A 14,814-nucleotide genomic window follows, 5' to 3' on the forward strand; every position below is an offset into this window, starting at 1 on the left:
TGTGCGGGGAGAAGGGTGCAACAATGAATGAATGGAATCCCAAAATCTCTGTAGATGTTCATTGAAATGAAAAATAAACAACCTAAATTTAAAAAAAAATAAAAATCTATAAGACAAAAAAAAAAGATTGCTTATGTGTCAACTATTACTTATGTATCAACCACTAAAGCCAAAAATGAAGAAATTGATACTTTCTACCAACCTCTGCTGTCTTCAAGTGATCAAACATACAATCAAGATGATATAATAACTAGTGAATAATAACTAGTGATTTGAACAGAAAAGATGACAATACGGAAGAATATGTGGTTGGACCTTGATGGTAGAAACGAGGCCAGAGATGACATGGTAGAATTTTGTACTATTAACAATTTCTTCATTGCAAGGATCTTTGTTGTTCTTGTTCTGTTCAGTGAAGTAGGACCTGACTCATAGGTGACCCTACAGAGGGTTTTCAGAGGCTGCAAATTGCTTAGAAGGAGACTGTCCATCTTTCTTCTGTGGAGCAGATGGTGAATTTGAACTGCCTGCCTTTGGATTGGCAGTACAACTCCTTACCACTAAGCCACTAGAGTTCCCTGCAAATTTAAATGCAATTAAAAATACATAAATGACAACTATACATATGGACCTTGATGAGTGGAATCTACAGAAGTACTATTCATCAATGGAGGGAGGCGATGACAAAGATCGGTGTAATCTGAATAAGGCCGGGGGTGGGGGGTGCGGGCAACTGTATAACAGTTTAAGTTTGAATTGAAATTGAAGAAAATGCAAACAAATCCACAATAGTAAAAAAATACAACCTTGGTTGTATCCCATATGAATTTAGAGACCATATCAAGACTGGATTTGATGAATTGAACAGAAGACCCAAATTAATCATGGAATGACATCAAGGACACCATACATGAAGAAAGAAGTTGTTATTAGTTATTAAGAAGACAGGAAAGAAAGAAAAGACCAAAGTGAATGTCAGAAGAGACTGAAACTCGCTCTTGAGCCTAGAGAAGCTAAAGGAAAAGGAAGAAATGACGGAATAAGAGATGGAAAATGGAAAGGATAGCTGAAGCAGAAAGAGCAAAGTATTCATTACAATGAAATATGTCAAGCTCGGGTGTTAGAAAATGAAAAAAGAAGAACTTGTTCAGAATTTCTAAAACTGAAAAAAAACTGAAGAAGAAATTCAAGCTTGAATTTCAATATGAAAAGATTCTGTGGACAAAATATTGGATGATACAGGAAGCAGAAAAAGAAGTTACTGTACACACATAGTCACTGTACCGAAAAGAATTGGCTGATGATCAAGCATTTCAAGAAGTATAGTATATGATCGAGAGCCAATGGTACTGAAGGAAGAAATGCAAGCTGCACTGAAGGCATTGGCAGAAAACAAGGCTCGAGGAACTGACAGAATTGAGGTGTTTCAGCAACTGAGGCAATCTTGCCTCATCTATGCCAAGAAATTTGGAAGCAAGCTAACTGACTTGGAGAGATACATATTTATGCCTAGTTTTTTTAAAAAGGTGATCCAACAGAAAGCAGAAATGATGGAACCATATCATTAAAAGTATATATGACTAAAAAAAAGTATATATGAATAAAAGCTTACTGAAGATTATTGAAAAATATCTGGAGCCGTACATTTATGGAGAATGGCCAGTTCAACCTGGATGCAGAACAGACTGTGAAACAAACCTTAAATTAATGAATACAATTATTACCACAAGTGTATCAATAAACAATACAGTGACAAATAGAGATAAGATTGAAATTGTCAGGATTCCATATTCCTTGGATTTGCAACCAGCATACATGGCAACATTTATAAAGGAGTAAAATAATGTATTACAGTGGGAAAATCTGTCATCAAGGATCTCTTTAAAGTGCTAAAGAGCTAGAATGTCACTTTAATACTAAGATGTGCATCTTATGTATGTGAAAGTTACACAATGAATGTTGCTGTATTATTATGTGCTGTCAAGTTGCCTGTGATTCATGGCGACCCTATGTACAACAGCTCTGAAGCCTGCCTTGTCCTGAGCCAGTCTCACTGACTCTGACACACCTACTCACATGACTTCAGTTACTGTATCAATCCATCTCATCCAAGGTCTTCCTCTTCTGAGCTGTACCTTGACCCTTTCAAGCATGATGTCTTTTTCATGTGCCCAAAGTATACGAGAGAGATCATCAGAAACCTAGTCTCTAAAGAGAAACTCGGTTTCACTCTCTCCAGGGCACACCTATTTGTTTTCTTGTAAGTCCATGGTATATTGAAGACTATTCTCCAGCAGCACAAGTCAAAGGCATCAATTCTTCTGTCATCATTAGTCATTGTTCAGCTCTCTGATGCGTAACAAGTAATTGTGACGACCATGGCCTGGAGAAGATCTTCCCTCCTGCACTTAGTCTTTTTTTTTTTTTAATTTTCTTCTAGTTTATTTACAAAATCTGAACACATTGTTTTCAAGAACAAATTCTTTCAATTTCCCTCATCCCCCCACCCAACAAATTGTACAATCCCATGATTAATCCCCTCTCCCCCTGCACATCTTCACCCCTCTGCTTCCAATCTCTCCCACCCCTCTTGGATCCTTACACTCATTATACAATAATGGTTTTATACAATATTTATCCTTGTGGGACTTGTAGGTCACTCAGCATAATGCTCTCCAGTCCCTCCCAAGTTAGGTAATATTTTTTTCCCCAAATCATTGCTCCTGCGTGCTGCATAGTATTCCATTGTATGAATGTACCTTAATTTTTCAATCCACTCGTTTGTGATTGGACATTTGGGCTGTTTCAATGTTTTTGCTTTGGCAAATAATACTGCTATCAACACAGGTGTACAAATCTCTGTTTGTGCCCCAGTTCTTATTTTCTCAGGTTATATTCCAAGTAGTGGAATAGCTGAGTCATATGGAATTTCTATGTTCAGCTTTTTGAGGAAGTGCCAAACTGCCTTCCAGAATGGTTGGACCATTTTACAATCCCATCAACAATGTATAAGAGTTCCTATCTCAAGAGGGAAGAACTCCCGCCATAATAGTCTATGTATTTCCTACTGCCAAAGGGGCACTTTAGAGTAGTGAGAGAAGATCTTCACCCTGAAACCCACAGCGTCCCTTTTCAGCAGGAAGTAGCTAAGAGAATACACCATCCCCTTTTCCTTATCAATCAGGGTGAAGTCTCTCTCAGGGAGGAGTGATAGGGAATGGCAAAGGACACACCGACAAAGAAGATTAATCAGAACTGGCTTTGATGAGCACTGTGGCAATTGGACAATTAAAACAGACATTTGGGGGGTGGGGGAAGAAGAACGAACTGGGGAGGAGGGTAGAGAAAACAGTGCAACTATGAATGAATGAGAACCAAAAAATCTCTAAATGTTCATTAAAACTAATAAAATTTAATAATAATAAAAAAGAGTTCCTATCTACATCCTCTTCAATATTTATTACTTGCTGTCTTGTTAAACTTTGCCACTCTTTCTGGAGTGAGATCGTACCTCATTGTGGTTTTGATTTGAATCTCTCTTATTGCCAGTGATTTTGAGCATTTCTTCGTGTGTCTGTTTGCCATTCGAATATGTTCCTCTCTGAAAATTCCTTCCATGTCTTTTGCTCATTTTGTCATTGGGTTATTAGTCTTTTTCTTGTGGAGTCCCAGGAGTGTTCTGTAAACTTTTGTTATAAGACTCTTGTCTGAAATAGTATTACGAAATGTTTGTTCCCAGTCTTTAAGTTTTCCTTTCACCCTGCTGCAAAATGTTTTTGATACACACATGGATTTAATCTTTAGAAAGTCCCATGAATCAATTTTTTAAATTAATTTTACTGGAAGTTTATCCAGACTTTGGATTTCCATTCATTCATTGTTGCACTTTTCTCCCTGCCCAACCTCTCCCCAGTTTTCTCTTCTCTTTGAAAAAGAAAAGAAAAATTCTTTCATTGGTATACAATCCCTCCTCCTAAGTCCACTCGACCATACATCAATTTTATCCTCTTCAGATTGTGCATTTCTGATTGTATTTGGCAGTCTCTTTATAATAACCTTGGACTAGAGCTTCTAAGCTTGATCCTAGTTTGTCTGTTATGAACATTATGGTTTTGGGCTTTACTCCCATGTCTCTCTAATCTACCTTGAGTTGATTTTTGTGTGTGGTGTGAGATGTGGATCCTGTTTCAGCTTTCTGCAGGTGGAAGTCCAGTTTTGCCAGCACCATTTCAGTTGACCATAGATAGCTGGATCTATTTCTGGGTTCTCAATTCTGTTCCATTGGTCTATGTACTTGTCATTGTACCAGTACCATGCTGTTTTGGTTACTAGTGCTGTTTCGTAGGTTTTGAGGTAAGGGAGGGCTATGCTTCCAACCTCATTTTTGTTTCTGAAAAGTGTTTTGCTTGTTTGTAGTCTCTTGTCTCTCCAAATTAATTTTATAGTTTCCCTTTCAATCTCCTTGAAAAAGGGATTTGGTATCTGGATTGGGATTGCATTGAATATGTAGATTGTTTTTGGAAGAATCGCCATTTTCACAATATTGAGTCTTCCTATCCATTAACAGGGGCACACTCTTCCATTTCTTTAGGTCTTTTATTGTGTCTTGCAAATATGCTCTGTAGTTTTCTTTGTATAGGTCTTTTGTATCTCTAGTTAGATTCACTCCCAGGTATCTCAATTTTTGGTCTGCTATTGTACATGATCATCATCAAGCATGGTGGACATTGTTTGGTGGAGCTAGCTCCCTGATTAAAACATTCTTGGAAGTGGGAGTGGTATTCACTTCTGAAACAGCTGGTCTTTGGAAACTATGAACTTGGAGATATAATGAAAGTTATACAAGTGTTCAGGTCTTTTGTTCATAGGGCTGCTATGAGTCATCTATGACTCAATGGCACTTAACAACAAGAACAACAATGTTAGTGGTATTGCTTTCTTGATTTCCTTCTCTGAGTTCTCTTTATTATTGCAGAGGAATTCTTTTTTATTTTCTGATTGCTGGTGCCAAGAGTGTTGATTGTGGAGCTGAACAAGCTGTAACTGTTAGCAACTTCAATGTCTTTTCCATCTATCATGTTGCTGCCAATTGGTCCAGTGAGAATTGGCATAGTTATGGACAATGAATAAGAAATACCAAAGAAGAGCTGATGCCTTTGAACGTGTTTTCTGGTGAAGAATACGGAATATACTTTGACCTGTTACTGTCAAAAGGAGCCCTCGTGTGGCAGTGTGTTGCATGTTGGGTTGTGAACAGAAAAGTTGTTAGTTTAAACCTACCACCTGCTCAAAGGGAGAATGATGGACAGTCTCCTTCTGTAAAGATTTATGGCCTTCAAAATTCTATGAAAAGCCCATTTAAGTGGGAATTGTCTCAGTGACAGTGAATTTGAGCTGCTATTGCCAAAAGAATGATTAATCTCTCTTGGAAGAAGGTAGCCAGAATGCTCCTTAGAAGCTAGAATTGTACGGCGTTTTATCACAAAAGGTCCATCCCTGAGAAAGACATCGGGCCTGGTCAGGTAGAGGGGGATAGTGAAAAAGAAGACCCTCAAGAGAAGGACTGCCACAGCAGCTGCAAAAGTGGGCGTGAGCACGGCAAAGAGAGTGAGGGGTGAGGATGGGGCCGCAATGGACAGGGTTGACTTCTGTTGAATCAGTGGGTCACCATGAGTTAGAACCAACTTGATGGCATCTGATAGTAACAATCTTTATGGAAGCTGATGCCATTCCTTTCCCTATCTCTCCCCTTGAGGAGTGGCCGGTGGCCCATCGCTGATGATACCCACTATGCCACTAGGGCTCCCGGTGCATTCTCATAAACTCTAATTGTTGTAGAGTCAGAACTGACTTAGACAGTTTCTAAGTTGGATTTCTGAGGCTGTAAATCACATGAGAGGAGACTGTACATCTTCCTCCCTCAGAGCTGTTGATGAATCAGAATCAGTAGAGAAGCACAATCTTTGAGTTAATAGCACACTCTACACGCTTCACATGAGTTCCCTGTCCTAATGGTACAGTTGATAACCTTTCTGGGACCGGTGCCTCTGGTGACATCATCTCTTACCAATCTTCCTTCCAAACACACCAGCCTCATCATTGTTCTACAGATGTGCCTCAGGGCCTTTGCACTGGCTCTATCTCTAGAAGAAGACACTCTTCCTCTAAATGGCGACATGCCTCAGTCCTCCATCTCCATTAGGTTTGTTCAAAAGTCATCTCCCTAAGACGTGACTACCCTATACAACCTGACCACACTATTTTAAATTGAACTTCAGATTCCTTTGCCTTGTTTCCTGACACCTGCTCCCTGTAACATTCATTCCTTTTAACATACCATAACATTTCCATGGTCAACACTCTTGGTAATAGCTGCCAGGAAACCAGGAGACGAATTGCATTGGGAAAGTTAGCTGTGAGGGACCTCTTAAGAGTACTGAAGTGCAACGACGTCAGGCTGGAGACTAAGGTGCGCCTGATCTGGGCTATAGTCTTCACAATTGTGTGCTATGCATCGGAGAGTTGGACAGTGAATAGGGATGATAGAAAGAGAATTGATGCCTTTGAGCTGTGGTGCTGGACAAGAGTGTTGAATACCACGGACTGCTAGGAGAACAAACAGTTTTGTCCTGGAGAAGGTGAAGCCGGAATGCCCCTTGGAGTCAAGGATTCTGAAGCTTCATCTGACATACTTTGGGCATGTTGCGAGGAGGAACTGATCCTTGGAGAGGGACATCATGTTTGGGAGAGTGGAGGGACGGCAGAGGAGAGGAAGACAGGAGAGGAGATGGATTGATTCTGTGAGTGGAGTGCTGGGAATGAGTGTGTTTGAGACGGTGAGGTTGGCACAGGATAAAATGGTGTTTAGGGCTCTTGTACATAGGGTCGCTATGAGTTGCAAGCGACTCGATGGCACATAACAACAACAATATTGACTTACTTTTTTTTTACTAATGTCCACTTCTGACTCTTCTTCTTGTATGCAGAAATGTAAACTCTGAATTGTTTTCCTTCTTCTTCTTCTTTTTTCCCCCCCTGTTTCCTTCACTGAGAAACACCCAATACTTTGAATGGTGCCTGACACAAGGAGAGCTGTCAGTGTTTGTTGTACAACTGATTAAGTTAATATATGCATGATTGGGCCATAGCACAAGAGATAAAGGATTTGGGCATCTGTTAATCATAGAGTGCTGCCTAGATATGTAGAGACCATTTTCAAAGAATTTCAAGAGACCAATGTGCTGTTTTGGTTCTTAGACTCCAAATTCCCTGTAATCTGGGTATTCAGCTCAGGATACGTGATTGCTGGAAAAAGAGGAGTGAAGAAGTTGAGAGCATGGTGTGAAGTCAGAAAGATGCAGGTTTGAATCTAAGCCTTTCTACTTGTCAGTTTGGGAAATTATGTTCTCTTATGAAATGAGTGTGAATGTATGAAACTTGGAGGTATCACTATGTGGTGGCTTATGTTATTGTGAAGATGGGTTAAAGAAATGATACAATGAGTAATGATAAAATATGTGGTTTTCTATCCTCTTGGTCAGAAATACTTTTCATTTAAGAGGACTTAAATGAAAATATTTGGGGGAAATACAATTTAAAGTTAAGTTAAAAACCTAAGTTTTTACTTTTTTAAACTAGATCCCAATTTTTTCCTTCTATTAGGGTGAGGTGAAGTGGCCTAACTGATAAAGGCAGGCAGTTCAAATCAACTGATCACTTTGTGGGAGGAAGTCTTGTCTCTTATAATTTACAGCCTCTAAAAGCTCACTAAAGGGTCCTCTATGAGTTGGGTATGTTATGCAGATGATACAACCTTGCTTGCTGAAACTGAGGAGAATCTGAAGCGCTTCCTGCAGAAGGTCAAGGACTGCAGCCTTCAAAATGGATTAAAGCTCAATGTCAAGAAGATTCTCACCACTCAGCCAACTGACAACACTATGATAGATAGAGAAGAGATTGAAGTTGTTAACAGTTAAAGCTTGTTGAGCTCCGCTATGAACACTCTTGGCACCAGCAGTCAGGAAATAAAAAGGCTAATTGCATTAGGTAAATCTGCTGTCAAGGACCTCTCCAGAGTACTGAGAAGGAACGATGTCAGTCTAGAGACAAAGGTGTGCCTAATCCAATCCATGGTCTTTGTAATTACTTGCTATGCATCAGAGAGCTGGATAATGACTAAGGATGACAGAAGAAGAATTGGTGCTGGAAAGGAGTCTTGAACATACCATGGACTGTCAAGAAAGCAAATAGGTCTATCTTGAAGAGGGTTAAACCAAGTTTCTCCTTGGAGGCTGGGATTTTGAAGCTCCATCTCATGTACTTTGTGCACGTGGCCAGGAACAAGTAGTCCTTGGAGAAGGACATCATGTTCGGAAGGGTGGAGGGACAGTGCAAGAGAGGAAGACCCCGATGAGATGGATTGATATAGTGACTGGGGCAATGGGGGTAGGTGTGTCGGAGTCAGTGAGACTGGCTCAGGACAGGGCAGGCTTCAGAGCTGTTGTACATAGGGTCACTGTTAGACACAGGTGACTGGTGTCACACAACAACAACAACAGCAACAACAACAACAATGAGTTGATTCTAGCTCTACAGCGCAGAGCTGAATTTGTTTTGTTTTTTAATTACATGAGAGGGCGCTCTGGCGGCCTGGTGAGTAGAGAGTTGCCCTCTACCCAAAGGTGCTGGCTCTCTAGTGGTTCCAGCCCTTTCTGGGGCTCTGAAGGAGAAAGATGGGCAATCAGCTCCACCAAGGTTGTTGATGAGTTTCCCTCCAATCCTGATGTTACATTCTTCTTCATAGAGTCCAGCTTCTCAAATAATTTGCTCAGTATACTAGTGGCCTACTGGTAGGAAGCTGTGCCACAATCCCAAAAGTACGAAGTTTAAATCTACCAGCTGCTTTCCAGGAGAAGGATGGGCAATCTCCGTCTGTGCAATTTATTGCCCCTGAAAACCCACTGGTGGGTCAGCCATGGGTCGGTTCTGACTTGACTGCATACAACAACAACAACAGCCGATGGAAGCACAAGGTGGCATGGGAAGCCAGTGCAAAATCCGTGGGCTCAGCTGAGAGGAGCCAAGGCAAAAAGTCTGAGAAGGCAGGTGAAAAGTGAGCGAGAACCCAAGCCCAGAAAGCGGTTGGGACAGCTTCGGGTCGGCACCCTGCAGCCTCAGAACTTCCTGAGTCAGCCTTCAAGTGTCAGTAGCTACATCTCCCTAGCCATCCAGAAAGTGGCTCTGCTCGGCTCCGAGGTGGCCTCCCATCTGTCTTCCTGATCATGTTGATGGCATTTTTCTGCTTCTTCACTGTCTTGATTTCTCCTCCCACTGGTTTCTTAAGCAAGGCTCTCTCTCTTTTGAAAAAAAAAAATTTGCTTCTAATTCGGAATCTGCAGCTCAGATTGTCTTCTTGAGGACCTAACTGAAGACAGGGCTCCACAGCCTCAGGTATTTGTAACTCAGGAAAGGCATCTGATTGGCCCATCTTAAGTCACATACATACCCTTTGACTGACAGTTCCTCCTGCATCCATCCCTCTACCCTCTTCAGTCATTGGTGAGGCAGACTGTACAACTCCAGCCTGTCACCTGCAGGATGTGTCGGGTCTGGCGAGTCTGGTGGTGAGGACAGTCCGTGGAGAGAGCCATGTGGACTCAAAGCTGTGTGGAGACGAGAGTGAGGACAGAAGTGGTGGTTCGGAGGCACATCAGGGAGAAATAATAGTGGTTTGATGAGAGTGGGGGCTTTTGGTTGGAAAGAAACTATAAAGAACACAAGAGTTCTCTAAAGACCTAAACTGTTGTCAGTTTTCCTCAGATTCCTGTCACTGCTCTTAAAATACACTCTCACACAAAACATTTGCCTGTCTGACCCATGGCGACCAGAGCTTCAATGCCTGTAATCTTTCAGGAGTGGATTGCTGAGGCCTTTCTTCTAAGATGAGTTTGGGTGAATCAAACCACCTACCTTCAAGCTAATAGCTAAATACTTAAAAATTTTTACCAACCAGAGGTTCCTTTGTCATTGTCCTGGTGGCATAGTCTGAAGGGATTTGCTCTGTGTTACAATCTGAAACTCGACCCTCTCTGGTGGTCAGAACTCATCAGCAACTCCAAGAGAGGTAAGTTGTCTCCTCCTAAGCAATTTATTTACAGCCACAGAAGCCCAGTGGAGGGTCACCTATAAGTCAGTTCCAACTAGATGGTAATGAGGTTTTGCGCTTTTTGTTTTGTTTTTTTTTTTTAGGAAACTTGTCTCTGTCCAGTGGCTTAAAAAGTGGGTTACAATGGCCTAAAGATGACAATAGAAAATGCCTTTGAATCATAATGTTGGAGAAGATTGCTGAATACTCCACAGACTGTCAAAAAAGAATCAACAAATAGGTCTTGGAAAATGTGCAGCCAAGGTGCTCCTTAGATGGAAGAATGATGAAAGACCATTGTACGTACTTTGGGCACGTGGTTAGAGGAATCCAGTTCTTTGGTAAAAGGTATAATCTTGGAAACCTGGAAGTCAGTGAAAGAGAGGAAGACCCACACTGAGATGATTGAGACAGTGACTGAAGCAGTGGGCTCATGTATAGCAGAAATGGTGAGGATGGCAAGGATAAGGTTCCGCTCTGCTGTTCGTAGGGTCACTATGAGTTGTCGTTGACTCCAAGACATCTAACAACAAGAACAACTGGTTAGAAAGCCTCTTAACAGGAGCCAAAGAAAACTGTGACACTCCTTAGATGAAGGCTTGTCCTTTCTTCAATTGTCATCCTCTCCCTACTGCCCTCCACCTCTTCCTCTCTTATTTTCAACAAGTGAATCCATCTCCTCTTTGAACCTGGTCAATGTCTCTTGGCTTGTGAAAAATATTTCCTAGGATAAAACTCACTGTGACTTTTCCCTACAATTCTATTATTTTTGTTTCTGTAGGTGAATATTACATAGCAAATAATCTGATCTGTGACTCTGGTCCCTGATTGTCTAGGTGATAAAAGGGAATTCTTTTCAGTGGGTTTCATCAGGAATTTATTTCACACGAGGGGGAGCTCAGAACCTTGGTAGGCTCCTTCATCCTTTCTCCGCAGGATAGTATGACCTTAAGAGACTATTCTTAAAGGTGCAGTGACTGGAGGTGGGACAATCGTTACCCAATGGATAGCTGAAGTCTTGATCCTCTTCCATTCATACAGGCTGTACTTGTGGGAGCCACTAGTGGGGAAGTGGGGAGTTGGGTGGGAAGGAGGCCCTCTTGGGAATGGGAAGCCCCATCCTTTTGCTGCTAATCTTACTAGGCTTCCTCTGGGCCACTGTGACTGGTGAGCCTGAGCTGCTAGGTTGTTGAACCAGCCTGTTTCCAAGCAGAAGGAGGAACTAGAGCTTCAGGGGAATTCTCTAATAACTAGAGCTCTAAGCCACCTTCTGAGGCTTTAAGACTCCCAACTGCCTTATGCACATACTTGTAATCTGTGAGATGTTCTTCCACTTAGTGCTTCTCTATGCTTATTGACAAACATTTATAGAAAGCATGCTTGGAATTCCAATGGGTATCCTTGCTTGTCTTGTGTGTATTCAAGCCCCTTGACATTTCTGGTCACTTTCTCCAATCATGCCTCTGCTTTCCAGAACCACCAAGTGCCTTCAGTTTATATTATTCTTTTAAAAATAATTTCCTCTTGCCTACTGAGTTTCTGTTCTACTCGTATGACACATTTTATTTTCTGTCTTACTATACTGTATCCTTGCCCACCTTCCCTCCCTTCTCCCCACTACGGGTCCCAGTCTGTATACGCATGCTGCCTCATGAACTCAGCTTTGTCCAGCCAGTGGTGGGGGCTGCTCCTGTTCCGGCTCACCAGGTGACAGTTCCTGAGGAATTCCCCACAGAGGCTGACTGTTGTGGCACAGACAACTCTACTAGTTAAAACAACCCTGACTAGGGGCCCCCAGCACTCACCCACCATTATGTTACAAGGGAAAGTAGAGCAAATTTGGCAACTCTTTAACTTATAATCAGCTTACATCTTCCCCTCTGGCTTCTCAGAGCTTCTGGGGCATTCCAACGGTGATGACGGAGAAATCCCCTCTCCTTGCTCTCCATCACCTTGGCTCTTGTTAAATCTTGACTCTATGAGAACAAAGAGTGTTCACTGGCCTCTAGACCTATGGCCTTAACTTGCTAATTTGTTTTGGGAGCAGTTTCGCATCTGCAGTCTCAAGAGGGAAGTTCCGTGGAAAAGATTGTACAAGACAGTCAATGCTGGGCAGAGATTGCCAATCACGTTCTGGAACAATGGTGACAAGAGGCATCACTTCTTGTTGTTGTTCGGTGTCATCAAGTCAATTATGACTCATAGTGACACGATGATTAAAAGCTCATAACCTTGCTCTCTCCTGTGCCATCGCCACAGACTCCACCATGCTCAAGTCCATTGTTGAATGGATGTTTGTTTCTCCGCAGTTTCAGTCTTGCCAAATCATCAAATGAGGGTCCTCTATTGGATGAAAGTTTTATTCAACGTGCAACATTAAGTTAGGCTCTACTTTGAGCAGGCAGCTTTTCTCCTTCTAATCTGAAGGAGTTCATCTTCTAGCACTCTACCCAAAAATGTTATTAGTGTATTCACAGGGTTTCCAAAGGCCCATTATTTCAGAAGTGGATGGCCAATCCTGATTCTTTGACTGTCTCAGCCTGGAAACACCAATGAAATCTGTCCACCATAGCAACACACAAGCCACCACAGTACAGCAAGCTGACAGATGAATCATCGCTTACTGGGTGCCTTGGAACTCATTTATTTAATTCTCATATCAATCCTAAGAGACATGTACCAGTGAGCTCTCATGGCCTAGTGGCAAGAAGCTGCACTGTAATCCCAGAGGTGAATGGTTCAAATCCACCAGATGCTCTGCTGGAGAAGGAGGGACAATCTCTTCCTGGAGAAGTCAGATCCAATTTGATGGTACATACACACACAAAAAAATAATAAAAATGAAAAAAGGTATATATTTTTTTTAAAAAAGAGACATGTACTGTTCCTGTTGTTATGTGCCATGAGTCGCCTGTGACTCATAGTGACCCTATGCCCAACAGGAACCTTGCCCTATTCTGAGCCAGTCTCATTGTCTCCGATACACTATCCCCAATACCCCAGTTTCTGTATCCATCTCATTTGGGGTCTTCTTCTCCAGTGCTGTTTATAACACACTTATTTTTAGAGGAGTACACAGAGGCATAGTAACTTGGCCGAAGTCATAGTTTATAACTGACAAAATGACTCCTAAGTTTGTATACTTCCTACTTCCCTACACTGTAGTCTGTAGGTAATAGAAAAACTGCAGCACATTGTTAGGTAATATCATGAGAAGATGACGAGGCTTAGGAAGAGTCATTTGGAAGGAGAGAATTAGAATGAATGAGGAATCAAGGAATCTGGTTGTAAGGAAAGAATAAAGTTTAGATTAGAGCTATAACGCTGCAAATAAGAAATGAAAGATATGAGAGGCGATATGAAGGAATGATTTTAATTAACTTGGAAACATGCCGGGAAGACCATGGCCTGGTGTGTCCAGGCGTGAGACAATGAATCTGTGGTTGGTAGCAGTGATAATAGAGGGCCTCTGGTTTGTGTGTGATCCTGAGATATTGGACGTCTAAGTTTTCAAAAATATAGACATGACAACTTCTCCAGTCCTACCCCACCCTAAAGAGGAGAAAATGGAAGATTTCTACCAACTTTTGCAGGCTAATATTGACCAAATATGCAATAAAGATGCATTAATAATAATTGGCAACTAGAACACAAAAGTTGGATACAGTGAAGAATGATGGGTAATCAGAAATTACGGATTTCGTGACAGAAATTAGGTTGTAGATGGAATGATTGAATTTTGTACAACCAACAATTTACATACTCATTGCAAATACCATTTATAAAAACACAAAAGACAACTATTCACATGGATCTCACCTAATAAATGTAGTCAATACAGACTGACTACATTTGTACAAAGAATCATTGGAGAAGCTCAATATCAGCAGTCAAAACTAGACCACATGCTGACTGTGTAATAGAACATAAATTCCTCATGTGCAAGTTCAAATTGAAGCTCAAGAGTTTTAAAACAAGTTCACAGGAACCAAAACATGGCCTTGAGTCTATCTCAAATTTAAAAACTACCTCAAGAATAAATCTGAGGCACTGAACACACTAATGTTTGGTGACCAAATGAGCTGTGAGATGACGTCAAGTCTATCATCCAGGAAGAAAGCAAGAGGTTCTTAAAAAGACAGAGGAAAAAGAAAAGGCAAAAATGATGTCCAAAGACGACACTGAAATATTGATAAAGCAAAACAAAGGGAAGAAATGCTGAAGTAGAAAGAGATAAACAGAAGATTTCAAAGAGCAGCTGGAGAAGACAAAACAAAGTATTATAACAAATGTGCAAAGAGCTGGAGTCAGAAAATTAAAAAAGGGAAGATCTTGCTCAGTATTTCTCAAGCTGAAAGAAAAGAAAAACAAATTCAAATGTCAAGTGACAATAGTGGCAGATGCTATGGACAAAATCTTGAATGATCCAGGAAACAACAGAAGAAGATAAAAGAAAGGAAGGAATAAACAGTTACTGTACCAAGATGAATTGACTGGTGTGGGACCATTTCAGGAAATAGCATATAATAAAGAACAGCGCATAGATATGGAATACCACACACTTAAGCTGTATTTAGAAAAGTCTGTGGCACCAGAGAAATCACTGCTGATGTAATACGTGTAATACGGATCTTGGCTGAAAGGAAAAAAATACCAGAAGAATGTCTATT

This window comes from Elephantulus edwardii, unplaced genomic scaffold (assembly GCF_000299155.1).
Source record: "Elephantulus edwardii isolate Elephantulus edwardi_28Jun2011 unplaced genomic scaffold, EleEdw1.0 scaffold00395, whole genome shotgun sequence".
Taxonomy (NCBI): domain Eukaryota; kingdom Metazoa; phylum Chordata; class Mammalia; order Macroscelidea; family Macroscelididae; genus Elephantulus; species Elephantulus edwardii.